Here is a 20,879-nt window from a genome sequence, read left to right on the forward strand (position 1 = left end):
GAGGTCCAGCGGGTGTGGGGGGGAACTGGGTGGGGGCTGCTCTTGAGTCCCCCTATCATGGGCAAGTGGAGGCTCCACGGCTCCCCACAGCTGCCCAGGCTCCCTGGGCCACTCGTACCTGGGGCGGGCTCCAGCTTCCAGCCTGGCCAATTTTTGAGAGAGTCTTAAAAATTTGGCACCACATCTTTACCATTTGCATGAGTATTTGGGGATATCTGGGTGTAGATCGCAAACCTTATTCTAGGTATAAGTTTGTACGTATCTTTTGCCCTCACAACATTAACAACACTTAGAAGGTTACAGTATTAGTCGCTAGAAATGATTGGGACCTTTTTGGTTCTAAGTTTCTCTTGTCATATACAATCCCTATATACATAAATGTAGATCTGTTAATATATACTTACAATTTATGTGTTCTATTAATAAAATACTTGGCTTTCATCTCACCCTTTACCTGTTTAAGGGCATCAAGCCTTATGAGATTTGTTTGTTTCATCTATTTCCAGTGAATTTTTGCATAACTTACTTTGCTGAAGCTGGTTAGAAAATCCTTATTATTCTAACTCAATAGTACTAACCTGAGACTAGGCAAAATACTGGGGGAAGACAATAAGATTTTAGTTAACTTTCATTAGAATATATATTTCTTAATTTGATCCTTGGTGTTGCTTTTTGTAATGGGAGCTGGGAGGCTTTGAAGGTGCCATATAAAAATATGAATGATTGACTGACTGGTTGAAAGCCCTATAAAGATGTGAATATCCTTACCAAGCATGGAAACATCCCTGACTGCTGCCTCACTGAGACTGCTGACCCTGCTTGTAAATCTTACTTGTAAGGTCATTTCCTTTTCTGATTAGATCAAAATAGTGGCACCAATGTGAATATGTCAACATGGAGATTTCCTACTGGGCTCATTTTCCTTTCAGTGATAAATGGATGTGTGGGCTTTTTTTTTCAGTCAAGAAACATGTAGAAACATTTACTCATGTAGAAATATATCTCCAAGCTGCCATAGGAGTATTCAGAATGATTTCACTTAACAGTTACAATCCATGGTAAGTATTGCATAGTCTTATATTAATGCACATCAGAAAGCAGCTAGAGCCCTTCTGATCAAGGCGGGATGCCTTTCTGGAAGATATGCTTTAACCAAACACAAATTATTGGGCTCAATACAGGGGTAACTGGGTGAAATTTAATGGCCTGCAGTATACAGGTCATCAGACTAGGTGATCTAATGGTCCCTTGTGGCCTTAAACTCAGACTACTTAATTTAGCATTTGACTTTGCAACCGATGTATAATGCAAAGGGTATATAAAGACTTCATATAAAAAGAATGGTCACCATAAAAATCAGTAATTACAAATCCCAATCCAAGAAATGTTTAAACACGAGGCCAGATTCACTGCAAAGTGCTCTGTGTCTACAACTTGCAGTGGGGTCATGGGAAGCTGAACGCTCTTAGCACTGCTCAGAATCAGGCCCTTATGCCCGATGTAAGTCAATGACTTCAGACAGCAGCTAAATAGTTCTGAAATTGACCAGAGCAATAAAATGATTCCTAATCATTTCTTGATTGTAAAAAAAAAAAAAAAAAAAAAGGCAAGGAGTTCTGCTTAAAAGTTCATGGGACAACATAGCACAGGCATTTGAGGCATGAGGAGAAAAGGCTTCTTTTACTCATATCCCGGGGCAAGCACCAATGTGGCTAGGAAGTGCAGGTGCAGTGCTAGATTAGCATCATTGTTGGCATTAACCTCTTCTAAGAAGGCAGGCATCAGCAAGATTAGGGCAGAGCCATGTTCCACTTTGTCCCAACTGGCTGGTGAAAGAGGGTGACACATGTCGCACCTGTTTACAAGCTGACAGAGTTTCTACTTCAGCATGCTTTTCCTCTGGAGTCCCAGCAGGAATTGGGCTGAGTCAGACAGAATTTCTCTTGCAGTGTTAAACCATCTGTGAGTTCCCCTATGCAAAGGGAATTCTCCATTCTCCAGCTATGGCTGGAATCAGACCACTTTTGGGTATGTCTACACTGTAGCTGGAAGGTGTAGTTTCCAGCTCAGATAGACATACACATGTTAGTTCTGATTGAACTGGCATGCTACAATTAGAATTGTAGCTGTGGGGTCCATGAGTGGTGGGATGGGCTAGCCAGCCTGAGTATGTGCCTAGGGACTCAGATGAAATCTTATTCGGGATCACTTGCCCATCCCACTGTTCTCACTGCATTTCTACACTTCTGTTTTAAGGATGTTAGCTCAATCAGAGCTTGTGTGGTTATGTCAACTGAAGTGGAAATTACCCATCCAGCTTACACCCTTAGTGGACCAGAAAATCTGGCCCAGAGAATGCTGAAAGAAAGAAAATGGAGATAAAAGTAAAGAAGGAATCTGTGGGATGATATGAGAGAGACAGAAGGGAATGAAGTGGAAAACGTATAATTTGTAGCCAAGATGAGCCGAGAAGGGTGGGTTTTGGTTTGCACAAAATTTGAGAATCCAGTTTTGGTTTTGCAAAACCTAAAAATATCAAGGGCACTTCGTATCTTCAAATTTCATTTTATCTGAATTGTCAGTGTTTGACAGGGAAGGCGAAGGAGTGAGCAGAGGAAACGTTCTGATTCAGACTCACCTCTGATCTCAAAAGTTAGGGAATTTATTTGTGCTCCTATGCTCCTTAGGGCATTACATATTTGCACCTAAAATGGTCCTGTCTAATTAAAGTCTTTGGGCTTTAGAGGGGTATCTGGGTGAAAGTTACTGGTCTGTGTTATACAGAAGGTCAGACTAGATGATCTAATGGTCCTTCTTTGAAAAAATCTCCAAAAGAAAATCAGTCATTGAAGGCAAATTCTGAAAAATGTCGCCAGCTCTCCAAGATCTCACTACACAAAAAGATCTTCTGATGCAGTGCATGAGCCGCATAAATGCAGCTTAATTTTTATACATCTTCTTGCATCTTCCAGTACATAGACCCAATTATTTTTTTTGAAAATGTAAGCAAAATAATAAGCACTTTGATTCAAACAAACACTCTAACCTATCAAATGTGGACCAAGAACACAAATACTAGGTTATTTATTAAAGAGTATTATTGGGTTGTAGGCCCCAGGAGAAGCCAAAATACTGAATTGGCAGGAACCAAGTCAGAGTTGTGGATCCTGATTTTCATGGTACAACTGTGCTGTGCCTTGCTAATGGGCTGCTCTAACTTACACCAACTGGCAATGGTCCCTAAAGCATAGTATGCCAAGTGGGGATAACTGGAATGCATTGCACTCTGAACCTCCCCACCCACTGCATACCCCCAACATTGGATGTAAGTAGAGGAGGTAGTGCAAGATGTTGGTACATCAGCTTTTGTGCCAGCTGAGAATTCATCCTCCCCAGGAGTGGCACAAAGGAGATTGAATGGAGAAGAAAATTTAGCCTGAACTTTCTGGAGCAGCATATAGGTTTTGTCCAGCAACATCAACAAAACAAAAACAAAACAGAACAAAACCACTTCCCACTGTTAAGTACATTCATCTGGTGGGGGGAAATCCACTCTCCTTTCCATATCTATAGCTTCTCTCACAGCATAGTTCCATTGCACCAGGGTAGGGTTGGATTAGAGGGAGCCCAGCGGTGTAGGGGGGCTCCCTATACATACAAGCCTTTACTTTTTTTTTTTTTTTAATTTCCAAGGAATTTATTGTGATTTGTTTAAAAATGGAGAGAAAACTTGGTAAAGGCAGAAAACAAAGGGCAAGGAGCAGGAGTGCCCAGGACTCACCACGTGGCAGTTGAGGAAGCCTTCTACTCTCTACAGAGATTGGACGATCTCAGCTGCTGGAACCCATTTCCCTGTCCTTCTCGCTCCCCGCCTGCACAGTGGAAGTGAATGCAGCTGCACTGAGGAACCAGGGTCAGAAGAGGGCTCTGTGAAGTGCAGAAATGCAGCCGCAAGGGAATGGGGAGCAGTACTCGTGGAGTGCACCTTTCTGCTCCCCACAGGCTGTTGCTGCAGCAATTGGTCGGTGTCAGCTGCTGAGACCCAGCTGCTGCTAGTCTCGCTGCCCCACTACTCAGAGGAAGAGAATGGGGTTACGCTGAGGGGAGCAGAAGGCTTTATCCCAGGAGTACTGAAACCCCCTAAACTCTCTCCCTCCTCCTTCCCCCCCCTCCACTGCATACAGCCCTATGCTGACCCCAGCCCTTCAGTTCTGTCCCAGGAGCTTCCCATGCAAAAAAAATCCTGTTTTTTGTTTTTTTAAAAAGTCAACATTTATGGAAGAAGGGGGAGGGAGTCAGAAGTCAGTAAAACCCAAATACTGACTTTTTCAAAAACCCAGGAATTTTTTGTGGTTGGGGGTGGGGGAAGAGTGAAGGAAATCAGTAAATACTAATAACAAAGGGCCGTACCTATACGACACTGAAAATAAATGTTTGAAACAAACCTCCTGAATTGTGTTCTTATATTTAATTTATATTTCTTTGGCCAAGAGAATTCAGACAATGGAAGTGGAAAGGCACCAGCGAGAGTCAGTGCCAAAGCTTTGGGTGAGAATCTGCATATTTGTTTTGTACACATCACCTTTGTTAAACACACAGATAGACACAGATATTGGAGAGGAAGACGCATGTTTAAAAAAAAGTTATTTTAGGACAGTTATATTAGATCCATATGTACGTGGACAGCAGTAACTCAGTCAATCACATCTAGTTAACTTTAGTTTATTTGCATACTGCACTCATTCTATTGGTTGAAATGCTTGGCAACAGCTGTCCTGATTTCATATACTCTAAATAGTCATATTTGACTACTATATCATCAGGTCATGAATTATATCCCTCAGATAACATTATGGTCTTTTGTTACTATCTGCCAATGGGGTATTTGTTACATGTATGTCTCATGCCAGGATATCATCAGGGGGCTGTAATTTGTGCAGCCATACTACAGGCATGAAATATAGATATATGTATTTTGAAGTGTGATAAAAATCCACGACAGCTTATTCAGCATTCATCATCAATAGAACTGCAGTGTGCATGACAAACTCAAATAAGTGACTGACTAGAGCCTAACTTCAGAGTAAGTTAATCAGCCAACAATGAGCTGTCCTGAAACACAACTTTTAAAAGTATAAAATTGCCTCCCATTCTTCTGTTTTCTCCATTCTTCCATAGCAAATAAACTTACAAAAAAAGTAGGGGAAAATGTTGTGTAAGTTCAGACTAAAATTGGAAAAGGGTTTTACGTACTCTCTCCATGAGGCTCTGCTGTCCAGGTAGACACCACTGGAACTCTGGGAGTAGCTTCCTAACCAGCTCCCCTGAAGATTCTCTCCCCTCATAAGCCTTTATTAGGTCCAGATTCCTTACCTATAACTGCCATCCAACTACTTAGGCAATTAACTATCACAACTGGAACTGGGTTGGCTTATTCTTACTGGAGCCTGTCACATGTAGGCTGGGTGCACGACTCCCTCACAGGCCAGCTGCACAGGATAGTAGATAATGTTTTCACCCCTCAGTTCATAGAGATTTAAACTTATTTCAGTTGAGTTCAGAGATATGAGTAGGATGGGTGGAGAACATAGTCAGGATGCATGCATGCTGTAATGTTTATTTGGAAGTTTAGTGTATTAAAAATCAGACATTTATGCAGTTAACGTATTTTAAACTCCAGTCTAATGGTGACGACAGGTAAATTGAACAAGATTTGTTTCACAAATTGTCTGGGAAAGGAAACAAAAATGAAAACCCACAACCCCCTCGTCCCCACTTCACCCCCCACTGCCTGGTAGGCCCTGCTCCTGCAAACACACATGTAGTCAATGGGACTATGCACATGCTTAAGTAAGCATATGCATAACAGTTGCAGGAATGAGGGCTTTAAGGACCACAATATCAGCAACTCCTATTGTCATCTTACAAGAGAGATGTCTCCAATACATCCCTGCTCAGGAAAAAAAAAAAAAGTGTCAGGATCAGATGAGAGATAAAAAGATTTCAAACATTTTGACATTTTGTTTTTCTGACTCCATGTTCTTGGGTTATACGTAAAACTTTATGCAAAGATTTTCTGAAGTGCTTGCTTAGACCCACATTCTCTGCTGATTCTTTGCAAGTGGATCATAAATTCTCATTTGTTTTTAAAGCTAAGATATGCTGCCATGTAAAACAGAAATTCCCAGAAATTTCAGAATATGGATTGTCTTTTATAGGAGGTTTAAGGGGTAATTGTTTCATGTGGGAAATCAACTACAGTAATATCAACCAAAAATTCCTGCTGAACAGAAAACTATTGATTTTCATAGATTCTAAGGCAGGAAGGGACCGTTGTGATCATCTAGTCTAACCTCCCCGGAAAACACAAGCCATAGAGTATCCCCAAAATAATTTCTAGAGGAGATCTTTTAGGAGAATCCATCGTAAACCTTGGCAAATTGTTCCAATGATTAATCACTCTCACTGTTAAAAATTTACACCTAATTTTAATTTATCTGCCTTTAAAACTAAGGTTCTTTACATGGAACAAGGATTCAGAAACCGAAAGAGACTTTGTTTTTCAAAATAATTTGAGCTCTCTATTATATTGATTGCCTTCCATTTCCCAGCCTTTGTTTGGTATTGTAATTTTAAATATAAGTTTAAAATCACTGTACAGATTATGTGGGCATATGTACAGTTAGGAGTTGTGCTTTTTTGGTCACAAAATTTGGAGTGCTGCACATGTACCTTAGTGTATGCTAGTTACATTTTATTCCAAAATTATATGTATTTTGTGGTTTTTGGTTTGGATGTCAGTACATTTTGCAAAGGAATAAGAATACTGCATATCATCATGAGTATGGACCAGTGTTGGGACCTTTGAATGCGCTAAATTGCATTGCAAATATACAAAGACTCAAGAAAGCATTTCAAGACTGCTGGTATTCCATTGCAAGGCACTTCTTGATAAACTGCCATGCAAACATGTTTCATTACAGTGTACTGACAGGTCACTGTGGTGACATTAGGAAGATGATAGTAACGCTTGAAGAATGATCCAACATGAAAAATATTCATTGCTTGGTGGTTACTTGCAGGCAATTCCAAATAGTGTTACACAAGGGTCAAATTATAAAGCTTTTCCAGTGACATTCATAATTGTTTAAGATAATAAAATTGGCTGACCTTTTGTCAACTAGTTACTATTCAATCCAAGACGTGATAAAACCCACCACATCTGACTTTCCGTAAACTAGCTTCGTTGTGTTACACTTTTCCAATAGGATAGACTTTTACAAATCATGTCAGTAAGACCCCTGCTGCCTCAAAACATAATATGCTCTCATTTTGTACAAGTGAAAATTTCAACCAAACCAAATATGACAATTTAAAGAATTGCAGATGGTTAGGGGGCTGGATAGTTCTGTTAGTCTAAATTAATTAACAAACAAAAGGCGTCTTCTGGTAGCTGACACCAGTTCAGACTTGCTAACTGAAGGACGGATTTTATTTTATTTTTTAAACTGCGTCAGGCAGACAGAATTCATGGCTTAGCGTTTTGGGCCCTCCCTGGACTGAATTCTGGTTCTACTGATGGTAAGCATTTCATTTTACTAATTTTTAAAGGAGATTTTTATTGGACAGCTATAAATCAAAAACTGATTTTCCAAAGCAAGCACATAAAGCTATGATGCCGCTTTTTGGTTTTATAGGCGTTTTCTGTTTTTTGAGTTGTTTAAGGAACAAGTATTACCTCAGGGATGACTTAAATGATGGTGTCAATTACACTTTGGTAAAATTGTCAAATTTATATGTGAAAGGGGCAGAAGAATGGGGTTGCAGGGAAAGAACCTAACAAGAAGGTGTAGGAAAGTGCAAGCTGAATCCCAACTGCACCCACCCACAGAAAAACTATTTTACATCCTCCTGTCAGTTGCTTTTCATGCTACCACCCTGCCCTTCTATCACCATTTATGTCCCTTCTGAATTTAGCCCCAAGTATTTATGTTATGAATTCAGGTGACTTGGTGAATGAGAAGGAAACAAGGGGGGAACCTTATGAAGAGCTATAGAATTGCAGTTCCAGTTCATCCTACTTTTAGCTTCATATTTGTGGCATGTCACATATGAGAAGGACAGTCTTTCTAAACAAACCAACTTTTATATGGTATCATATTCATAGTCATAAATCATTCATTCAAATAGGGCTAATTGCTACCCCAGTTGTCTTAAGCCTTGTGCCATGCTGCAGGGAGCTTGGAGGAGCCCTGTGACAGTATTTTGCCACCACGTTGAAGAGAAGGTTGGGATGATTTTTGTGTCCGAGATAAACTGACCCATCTCTGCACGTCGCAAAATAAAACTGAGTGAACACTATCACATTGCCAACATTAGTTGGAATTTTACTCTACTCACATCACTTTTTTGTTTGCTTTGGCAAAATATTCTACCAAACCATTTGACTGGTTCACAAAAAACAGTCCATATTAAGTGATTACTGGAAAATAAAGGTGGAAAGTGAAATTTGAATTCATCATTGCTAGTATTCACCCCAAAGCCTGGTTGTAAGTATTATTCTTGTCCAGTCAGGGAACAGAAGCATACTCTGTGATCTGTGTCAAATCATCAGTTCATATTTACAATATCGAATTCTCACAATTGCTCTTGAACAATCTACAGACCAAAAGTTATTTGTAGAAATGAGTCTGAATAATTTTAACTAATGAATATATTTGAGAAAATTGCAAACTGCTTGTGAACAATTCACAAACACCAAAAGAGGCACCATTAATCAAATAAATTATTAATTGCAAATCATTTTCACTGCTCTCCTACTCAGTCTCACCAGAAGTTATTTATCCTTGTGACTCATAAAAATACTTCTGAGGAGCATTTTTTTCAGCCTTTGGAATAAACCATGTTGTACAAAATGTCATATTTTCAAAAATGTAACAAAGGAAGATTCTATGCCATACTTTCCATAATGTCTGCAACCCCATTAGAATTTCACAAGTTGAACTCAGAACTATTAATATACGCCATGTATTTTTCAGAAATAAAGCATAAATATTTCCAAAATGCTATGTAATATGTTTGTTTGCCCAATGGCACCGCCTTCTATTTTTATGATTATAAGAAAATATTTGTTTAAATGGGAAAATAAATGAATAGATTCTTCAGTCTGTAATTCATCCTCTGCAAATGCATGCAGTCCTGTCAGCAGGGTTCTCTGACACACTAAAGGGGATGACATTTTTGTGGGAGCACATTGTTGCTTATGTTTGCATATTAGAAGTGTACCACTCATTTGTCCCATCTCAAAGAGATTTCAACTAATCTGAAATTTTTAAGACACAATTGCATATTTCCTTTTTGTAGTAGGTGGGTAGGTTTTATTGAAATAGCAATATTTTACCATTCATCTTTGAATGCATCCGAAGAAGTGGGCTGTAGTCCACGAAAGCTTATGCTCTAATAAATTTGTTAGTCTCTAAGGTGCCACAAGTACTCCTGTTCTTTTTGCGGATACAGACTAACACGGCTGCTACTCTGAAACCAGAGAATATTATATCTATTGGTGCTGATTTGACACAAATGTTAGTTACAGAGAGGGATCCCAGATGCTAATAGTAATTAATTGCCACAAATACGTCTATAGCATTACCCATACCTTTTGTGTGCCTCTGTGAAGCCTGCAATGTGTCCAGATAAACTAATTAACACTTTTATACAACTGGAATTGATTCCCATTCATTATTCCTCCCTGTTTATCAGGCATTTTACTTGGGAATTACAAATGCCTCATTGGTTACCCAAACTCAATACCCTGGGGTTTCTTCTTTTGCCATTCAGAAGTGGCTTAATCAAAGTCAGACTGATGACATACTGTGCTGCCTTTGTAATGCTATACTTGTGAGACAAGCATCTGGAGCATTACAATATGGTACTTTTACATATATAAGTAATAATAAAAAGGGATTGGGTCGGAGCCATAGCCTTATATAAAAGATCAAATACTCCACAATATTAAGAGTATCTGTAATAAGGGTGGAGTCCACAGAAATGATCCAAGGTCACTAGATTAGCTCAGATGACTGAAGGAAAAAATGTGAGTACAAGTGCCCTGTATATGGGTCCAAACTCAGAAATACAATGGAATCTGTAACATGATGTGTTACAAGCAGCAAATTGGTGCAAACTTATCCTGTGACCTGGTTATCTACAGAAAGTCGGGACTCGATCCAGGAACTTTGATCTTCCTAGAAACAAGGGAATGCAGCATCACATACAGCTAATTTAGTAGAGTTCACCTAGAGTACAACTCAAGTCCTAACGTGGGCTTGACTGTGTGACCCAACTGCTGCGTGCAGAAAACTGCCTGCCTTCCTAAGCTAGACTCCTTTATTCAGCTCCTGAATTCTCTTTCTCAAGATGCAATTTTGGCCCTAGCAATTCAAGAAAGACCCCACGTCCTTAACACAGTAGTTCTCTGTTTCAACAGATGTATTTGGAAATCTTTACAGCATTCCATTGGAACCAATGTAACTTTGATGCTTTATTTCTCTGAGGCACAGCAAGTATGGAACATATTATCTTATTGGGGAAAATCCTGATTTGTATTATTGCCTTGGCACTTTCCGCGTGGTCTTCATGCAGTGTATCCCAAAGTGCTTTACAGAGTAATAAATTATATTACCAACAGCCATTATGACCTCAGTAAGATATACATACGGCCAAGAACAGCTACATGTTACTATCAGTTAATTAGTGGTGGTATTCATTAAATGAGGCAGTGCGAGCCAGGAAGCTATCCTTTACTCTTTGTGAACTGTGTCATGGGATGGCACAAAAGCCATCCAAACCACTGGCAGCAGGCAGAAAGGAAGTTGAATATCTCAAAGAATGTGTTATTTTGGCACACGCTTATAGTACATGCAGGCGCACACGTACATTCACCTCAGACCCTCACATACATTCTCTCTCTCTCTCACACACAGGGCTTGATTAGCCACTGCCTTGCACCCTGTAATTTATGCCTGCACAGATTGAGTGTAAACCACCCACTGAAAGAGTTAGCGTGTTACCCCCTTTTCACAAGTGTCAATAACTAGACAAGATGCAAGGTAGTGGAGAATTAGACTCATGTCATGCAACAGGCTGTATCTGAGAGGACAAGGCACTGACTTCCATTATATACGAGACCCTTGAGAAGTACATAGTCCACAGCATGCAAAGGGAGTTTTGCTGTTCTTTCCTTGTATACCACTTTGACCCATGAATAGTAAAAAGAACAGGAGTACTTGTGGCACCTTAGAGACTAACAAATTTATTTGAGCATAAGCTTTCGTGGGCTACAGCCCACTTCATTGGATGCATAGAATGGAATATACAGTAAGAAGATATTTATACATACAGAGAACATGAAAAGGTGGAAGTACCATACCAACTGTAAGAGGCTAATTAATTAAGAGAAGCTATTATCAGCAGGGGAGAAAAACTTTTGAAGTGATAATCAAGATGGCCCATTTCAGACAGTTGACACAAAGGTGTAAGGATACTTTAACATTCAATTAGTGTAATGACCGAGCCATTCCCAGTCTCTGTTCAAACCTAAGTTAATGGTATCTAGTTTGCATATTAATTCAAGTTCAGCAACTTCTCGTTGGAGTCTGTTTTTGAAGCTTTTCTGTTGCAAAATTGCCACCTTAACGTCTGTCACTGAGTGATTAGAGAGGTTGAAGTGTTCTCCTACTGGTTTTTGAATGTTATGATTCCTGATGTCAGATTTGTGTCCGTTTATTCTTTTGCGAAGAGACTGTCTGGTTTGGCCAATGTACATGGCAGAGGGGCATTGCTGGCACATGATGGCATATATCACATTGGTAGATGTGCAGGTGAACGAGCCCCTGATGGTGTGGCTGATGTGATTAGGTCCTATGATGGTGTCACTTGAATAGATATGTGAACAGAGTTGGCAGCGGGGTTTGTTGCAAGGATAGGTTCCTGGTTAGTGTTTTTGTTGTATGGTTTGTGGTTGCTGGTGAGTATTTGCTTCAGGTTGGGGGGCTGTCTGTAAGCGAGGACAGGTCTGTCTCCCAAGATCTGTGAGAGTGAGGGATCATCTTTCAGGATAGGTTGTAGATCTTTGATGATGCGCTGGAGAGATTTTAGTTGGGGGCTGAAGGTGACGGCTAGTGGCATTCTTTGTTGGGCCTGTCCTGTAGTAGGCGACTTCTGGGTACTCTTCTGGCTCTGCCAATCTGTTTTTTCACTTCAGCAGGTGGGTATTGTAGTTTTAAGAATGCTTGATAGAGATCTTGTAGGTGTTTGTCTCTGTCTGAGGTATTGGAGCAAATTGTATCTTAGAGCTTGGCTGTAGACAATGGATCATGTGGGGTGTCCTGGATGGAAGTTGGAGGCACGTAGGTAAGTGTAGCGGTCAGTAGGTTTCCGGTATAGGGTGGTGTTTAGTAGTATGCCTTCAGGTTAAAGGTACTCCAATCCTGAAAACAGAACTGTAACTGAAGCATATTAAAAGGGGGTTGGTTCTATATTAAGCTTTCACCGCAGTCAGTCTATGAGCCTGAATGCCATGTTCAGTTTCAGAACCTAGTATCACACACATTCAGATAATGCACTTTCAGGATATCTTAGCCTGACCCGGTGGCCTTGATCCTTCAGCTCTCTCCTAACCACCTTTCTTACACTCCTATCCAGATCCTAGAATGCCTTCTTATCGCTATTCAAAGTTCACATACCTTACTACAGTAAGGGGCTGGAGCTTAGGCAGTGTGGCCTAGCGGTCACAGGTGGGCTGGAGTCCACCAGTCAAGCACAGCCATAAGGTGGCAGTCAGCAAGCAGGGATCAGAGTAGTCGCTAGGGCTAGGATCAGTAGGCAAGAGTCAGAGTCAGGCTGGGGTCAGAGACCAGAGGTAGATACAAGGCTGGAATCAGGAGGCAAGAGGCAAGAGGCAAGGTCAGAGTCAAACCAGGGTCAGAGACTGGAGATCAGAAAGCAAGGCAAGGGCTGGAGTTACAACAAGCCAGAAGCCTGCATGGTTGCCCAGACAACTTCCTGGGCCATCCTCCAGGGTTAAATAGTAAGCATGGGACAATCAAAAAGCTGCAGGATGCTGTCACTCTGGTCCCTTGGAGTGGTGCTTCCTGCAGTGCCTAGTCTCCACACTAATATCAGATATAGCTCTGCATGGCCTCCTGGTGGGAATGTGGAAACATCAGATGTCCCAGGCTCTGTAAACCCAGATTCTAGTCTCACAGATCCCTACAACTACCCCCTCAGCTGCTAGAAACCCTCCCTATCCTTAAGTAGAGGACACCTATCTGATTCCTTCCCACTGCACTTTAAAGTTTAAGAAATGTCTAATACATTTCCTCTTTTCTAGCACTCTGCTCCATTTTGAGTATTCTGGATGTCACCTTCAGACTACTACACCTCTATCTCTATATAACGCTGTCCTCGGGAGCCAAAAAATCTTACTGCGTTATAGGTGAAACCACATTATATTGAACTCGCTTTGATCCGCCGGAGTGTGCAGCCCCTTCCCCAGGAGCACTGCTTTACCACGTTATATCCGAATTCGTGTTATATTGGGTCGCGTTATATCGGGGTAGCGGTGTAGTTAGTATTATCTCTATAGCACGGTACTGGGATCACTGATGTCCCAGCCTTCCTCTTCTCACTAGAGACGTATGTTCAGATCTGAACTTCTCCAAAGTTCAGGGATGTTTGGCATCTGAGCTTTTGGTTTGGGCCCCTCTCTATTTCTCACATCAGATCCCAGAAGGTGATAGAGGCTGTTCACGGCTCAGAAAGCCAGGCCCTCAGGATATAAATGACAAACAGTAAAAGAAAAGTCTTGGTACTTAATTTTTTTAACTGGCTTTTTTTTTAGGGGAATAGCATCACTTTTTCATTTTTACTCCAGCCACAAATTAAATGGTGCTCACTTGGCTTTTGAAAATCTTGATGGGCAAGGTCACTCCAAGAGGCCAAAGTTAAACAATCCGCTCTCATGGCAAACTCTGACAATTTCTTTTTGTCACCAAAAAGGCCCAAAACTAGTATAAGGTGGACAAGGCGATACATGTCAAGACATAATATTTGGCATTTTGCTGCTTTCCCTGCACAGTGGATATAAGGAAGGTCAGGATAAAAACACAGCTGGAAGTCACAGTGGGCTGCTTGGAGGTGGAGGGGTGAACAGAATAAACATTCTTGTTTCACCAAAATAAAGCTTGACAGATTTGGTTTATTTTCAGGTCAAGATGCAACCTGCCCACTGCAGGCAGATGAGACTTGTTTCAAAGCATTCATCAAAGCACGGGCTGCATTCCATTTTGGTAATATGGCATCAGACTTCTCAGGATTACATTTTATATTGTTAGACAACTAACGCAAAGCCATCAAAGCTTTCAGCTCTCCTCAGTGTCCCTTCCCACACTACCACCATAGGAGATATTTCTCTAGAGAACCAGCAGCTCAGACCTGATATCTGTCAGGAATGAATTGCTGAGCAAACTTCAGGGAGCCCTTCCGTTGTAAAAACAATAATACCTATAAATCTCTCTCTCTCTGTGTTTACAGGAAACAAGATCTTCCTTCCTGTCCTCTGCCTATAACAGAAGATCGGGCACTCTCTTGGTTTCTCTGACACAGCAGATGAGTAAAAAAGGCCTCCTTACTGCAGCTTTCTACGGAGCTGTTTTGGTGACAGATTATTTTTAGTCCATTTTGTTGCACGCTGACAGTCGCATCCCTTGCTTTCTCCCCTCTGTTTCTTTGTGTGTCTTTGTAACTCCTTCCTGCTACTGTGAGATGTGTGAACTATATATGGCCTGGGAAATCTGTGGTAGTTGCAGTATTTTTAAACTGTCCTGGTCCCCGGTTTGCACGCTGCTGTGACGCAGAGAAGCTAACGTTGCAGAGTTTCTCATGGGTATCCAGAGTGCCCGGCAGTAGTTCACAATGGTTGGGTCGTCTATATTTTTTGCCCTTGACAATACAACCCTTGGGGCCTGATTTGACATCTTTAATCTTGGGAAGCAGCAAACCTTGTCTATGTACAGGAAAGGGTTTAAAGCAAGCTGTCGTCATGGGAGTGCTTCTGGATGTCAGCTGCAGGCCTGTGAAAAGCTGCAACTTTTCCATCTGGCCAGATGTTATGAACTAACCTGGCAGGCTGGTTACAGGAAAGATGTTCATGAACATTTAGCATCTGTCACCCATCCTACTGCAAAAGCTGTATCTCAGATATAAGCCTTTGCTTGCTCCTCCTTAGGAGACAGTATTACTTCAGCCTACTGCAGGGGATTAGAAGTCAGAACTGGGTTCTGTTCTTCAGTCACTAACTTACCGTGTCACTTTAGGCACATCTTGTAACCTCCTGTGCACCAGTGTCCCTATCTAAATGGGGATAAGAAGACTTACCCAGTGTGGGTGCTTTGACATCCTTGGAGGAAAGGCAGTGGATGTATGTTCAAAAATTGGGGTTGGGATTTTGTGTGTGTGTTTTTATTAATGAAATTTATATGTAGTAATAGACATCCCTGTCCCACAGGGTTACTATCTCAACAGACAAGCCAGACAAGGGGTATGCGGGGGAATAAAAGAGGATAAGAGAGGCAGTGCTGGGAGTAAAATACTAGTTTCTTGACCCCAAACAGTGCCCTGGGACACTGTGGGACAACACTGCTTCTCAAGAGTTAGAGCTGTAAGAATTGGAGGGAAAAAATCCCAGAAAATGGGTAAGGACAGGTAAGGACAGAACCTTGATATGGAAAAGAAAATGTTTGGTCCCAGTCCCTTCAACCAACACCATTTACACAACAGGGCCACAGTTCGGCTTTCTGACATACAGAATCAGAAGTGGCACACTCAGAGAGGCCTTTAATTATTTTCTAGTTGGGTAGGAACTGTCATATCTCACTATTTGGGGTGGGATAGGATGGGTAAAAATACTCTTTTAAACACCCCCTTTAAATATCACCTTCTAGGCAAATTCCTTCCTCCCTTCTTTTCATCACTAATCCCCAGATCTTACTTCTCTAGAACATTTGTCCTAAGTCTCGTCTTTGATTTGTCTTGTCATATTTAGTTTGTAAGGCCTTAAAGGGAAGAAATATGCTGTATCCATCTTCTGTACAGTATACTTAGTCAGAACTGCCTTCCACCTACACTGTAAGATTGAGGAGAGCTAGGTACGACACAATTATCCCCTGACACACAGTTAAAACACAGCACCATCTTGTAGCATGGAAGGAACGTATGTTTATTTCAGCCATACCCTTGAACTGCACTACAGACCTGTTTGGCCCAAGGTTGTAGCACAAACTGTATACATAGTTAAAACACTTGAGTCCTATTTGGTGTACACCGCAAGACAGAACTCTCTTTTAACCATATCAGGGGACAACCATCTTGTAACTAGAGCTATGTGAATAACTGATTTTTTTGGTTCACAGTCTAATTCAGAAAAAAATGTTTTCTGTCTACCCAAAACTAAACTTTTAAAAGTTTTTGGCAAACCAAAAAGGAAAAAATTGTTTCAGGTCAAACAAAACATTTCATTTGAAACAAAGTGTTTCATTTTTTAAATGTATTTTTAATAAAATAGAAGCAAATTTTGAAATTAAAGGTGATTTCAAATAAAAAAAATCAAACATTTCATTAAAAAATATGTTTGTGTTTTCAGTTTGCTTCGTTGTTGTTGTCTTTTGACCTAAACAACTTAGTGAAATCAAACAAATTCACAACATGTTTTGGCTGATCCAAATCTACATTTATTTTATTTATTTTATTTTATTTTGGGGGGCCTGAAAAAAAGTTTCTGCCAAAAACTTCACCCAGACCTAGCTGTCACCAAATCCCCAACATGACTGGCCCTTGATATGGACTTACTCTCTGCCATTAAGCTATCCACCTGGTGGGCCAGAATGACCTAACCACCACAGGAGAAAAAAAGTGGGGAAACAAAAATGGAGCCAGAAGATATATATAAAGTGTCCTAAAAGGGTGTGTGAGAATTTAATTCATCATCATCTACACCAAAAAGCCTTTAGTCCTGTCAAGGCTTCTTCCCCACTCTGAACTTTAGGGTACAGATGTGAGGGCCTGCATGAAAACTTCTAAGCTTAACTACCAGCTTAGATCTGGTCCGCTGCCACCATCCCAAAGCTAATTCCCTTCCCTGGGTAGCCTTTGAGAGACTCTTCACCAATTCCCTGGTGAATACAGATCCAAACCCCTTGGATCTTAAAACAAGGAGAAATTAACCATCCCCCCTCCTCTCTCCCACCAACTCCTGGTGGATCAAGATCCAACCCCCTTGGATCTAAAAAACAGGGAAAATCAATCAGGTTCTTAAAAAGAAGGCTTTTAGTTAAAGAAAAAGGTAAAAATCATTTCTGTAAAATCAGGATGGAAAATAACTTTACAGGGTAATCAAACTTAAAGAGCCCAGAGGACCCCCCCTCTAGCCTTAGGTTCAAAGTTGCAGCAAACAGAGGTAAACACCCTAGTAAAAGGTACATTTACAAGGTGAGAAAACAAAGATAAAACTAACACGCCTTGCCTGGCTGTTTACTTACAAGTTTGAAATATGAGAGACTTGTTCAGAAAGACTTGGAGAGCATGGATTGATGTCTGGTCCCTCTCAGTCCCAAGAGCGAACAACCACCAAAACAAAGAGCACAAACAAAAGCCCCCCCTCCAACCAAGATTTGAAAGTATCTTGTCCCCTTATTGGTCCTTTGGGTCAGGTGTCAGCCAGGTTACCTGAGCTTCTTAACCCTTTACAGGTAAAAGGATTTTTGAGTCTCTGGCCAGGAGGGATTTTATAGTATTGTACACAGGAGGGCTGTTACCCTTCCCTTTATAGTTATGACAAGTCCCATTTCCTCATAGTCCTCGTACATGTACAACAAGCCTACAGTTTCCTGGGGAGGGAGGCCCCAGTCTGTACCCAACTCTCCCCAAACTCAATACCCTTTTCCCAGCAGGTGTTTGTCTCATCTCCTGTCCCTTTCTAGAGCTGTTTTCCTTCTTAGGTACTGTTTCAGCCTCACAGTCTTCTAGAGTGCTACCTCAACCTTCTCTTTCTCCCCTTGCAATGATCTGGGTCTGGCTTCTGTAGGCCCAGACTCCTGCCATTCCCTCTGAGAGGACGGCTTATTTGGAGTCAGCTGATTTGTTTTCTCCCCTTTCCCCATGTGACAGTTCACGGTCACACTCACTCCACAGCCGGCCTTGGCCTTTGAAGATCGTGCTGCTATGGAGAAAAGGATCCCTTATGAATTTTATTTGTCACCCAGTTTTCTACTGAATACACAAAAAATTCTGTTTTGAGAATCTCTCTGCTGGAAACTCCCTGACCAAGAGCATTCCTGAAGCCCTTTTTCTGAAAATGCTGTGAGAAAGGGCAGGAGCCTTTTGCATTGTTTTCAGTAGCAGCATCATGAAAACCCATTTTCTCATGGTATTTTGCCTAAGAGAGCTTTCCAAAGGTCAAGTATATGTCTAAGTCAATCATATCCCTATACGGTAAACATTTCAGTGTATCAGATTGTCCTGTGTAGGCATAACTTCTCTCCTTGTGTTACTTTTGGATCCTCTCTCTTACAATATATTTAAAATCAAATGAAATAACTCTTTGGCTTACGTGTGTGGTGCAATGTGGATTATACCACAGCAGAAGCATATGCTTTCCTTTCAGCATGTGACAGGCTTAAAAAAAAAAGGTATAACTGCTATTGCTTCTCATGCTACACCTCATTAGTACGAGAGTAGCGACACTACTGAGAAAGCAATTTGGGGCCTGATCCAAAACCCATTGAAGCAACGTCAAAGGCCTATTTTATTTAAGATGTCTGGTGCTAGCAGCATGCAAGTGACAGTAATTTTGTCAAAGTCATACTTACAAGGTGATGAAGTTTTACACTCCCCTCCCTAGTCTTTACAGCCCAAGTCACAATTTGAAAGAGCTCTCTACACAGCTATTTTTAGAGTGCTAGCACAAACCCTCACTAATCTGAGTCTGTCGACCTGGCGTGGGAGGCCCGCTGATGCAGGCTGCGTAGACATATCCTTAGAGGCCACCAAGCCTGACTTTAGCCACCTGAGAAGGTAAATAATGAACCCTGACTATGTCATCTTGCTTCTGTTATGGAACTTACACATAAAAACAAAATAAACAGACTATGCATTTACTGTATGCAGTGTTGTTGTAGCCATGTTGGTCCCAGGATACTAGTGAGGTAATATCTTTTGTTGAACCAACTTCTGTTGGTGAGAGGGACAAACTTAGAGCTCTGTGTAAGCTCATAAGCTTGCCTCTTTCACCAGCAGAAGTTGGTCTAGTAAAAGATATTACCTCACTCACCTTGTCTCTCTATGCATTTCCTGGGCACTCTACACACGGGTGTGCCAAGATTAGTAGCCAAAGAAGTATCAACAGCATCCAACATTCTAAAGCCATTTAATACTGTTCTTTTGTGAATCAGTATCCCCTGTTGCGATAATTGGGCCTACAAATTTACTCTGATTGTGAGCTCAACTGTAAAAATATGTGAAAGTTCATAAGATGTCACAATAACCTAGAATAACAAATGTTGAGGAGAAAAGATACGAAAAGGAGACAGAAAGACTCAATTAGTCTAAACAATGGTCTACTGACCTGATTTAAGGACCATGTCAAGGTTGGACTTCATAAACAATAAGATATGGCTCCGGAAATTAATGGACTAAAATTGGTGTAGCAAATATTAGGCCTAATTGGTGGACAAAATAATGAGGGGATGAACTATGTCACCCACTTTTTCCTTTTTGAGGGTTCTTAAACATAAACTTTGAAAAAAAAAGCTCATCCCAACACATCTGAGTGCTCGTCTCATCCCAACTCATCTCATCTTCTTCAAGACAGAGGTAGCAGACCAGACTGAAGGATTTCCTTCCAGAGAGGAAGGCCATCAGGCCTTGCTCTTGTTTAAGGAACTTTGTTTTTCATCTGCAAGGCCTGAAAGTCATCATATCATCATGACATTCAGTCCTCAGCCCATCAGTGGGGATACCTAATTGCCAGCACCCCAGAGGCATGTAAGATCCTGTTCTGTCTCCCTTTCCTGTTGTTACTTTCTGTCATTCTCACCTCTCTCTCTGTCTCTTGACCCTTTATCGAATCCTGAAGTCAACTGTACTGCAGTCAGCACAGAGAGATGAGATGTCCACAATCTTGCCCTGTCCACGAAGAAAAGACCCAAGTGGATGACATCCCTGACTGGAATGTGAACCAGGGTCCAAGCAACAGGTATCATGGTTGATTTTCCTGCCAAAGAATCCATTTGCAATTGACCAGCCATCCAGCGTTCCAAAAACATCAACAAAAGCTGTATTTCCCCCCCCCTTTTCTATCCTGTCTCTCCTCCACCTTGTCTCTGTTTGTTAAAAACGGAAGAAGAGAATACCCTTCAAAAGAGTAAAATTTACCCTTTCCTTTTCATCAAAAAAGGTTGTCGACAAAAAAAAAAGACTGATATTTTGCCTCCAAAAGGATAGAGCTTTAATAGGGTTTGAATAAGTTCGTTTTGGATAACCACTCAATTTTGGTTTCAATGTGAATGCTTATTTTAATTTCATGTTCTTTCTTATGTTCACTCAATAAACTTTCAACTTTAGAATGAATGTTTTTTGCACGTTTGCCAAGAAACAGAGTAAACCAAGGCCTTTGTAGTACTCTGTCCCCCTCAACCTGTGTTTCACTGTTCTAATGTTGGAAAGGTATTATAAACTCTTTCACTCTTTTGGTCCTTGTAATCAATACCACACCGCTGTATCTACTTTTCTGCATAGGATTTCCAATTTTTAGTTGTTCCTACGGA

Source organism: Chrysemys picta, chromosome 3 (assembly GCF_011386835.1).
Source record: "Chrysemys picta bellii isolate R12L10 chromosome 3, ASM1138683v2, whole genome shotgun sequence".
Lineage (NCBI taxonomy): Eukaryota > Metazoa > Chordata > Testudines > Emydidae > Chrysemys > Chrysemys picta.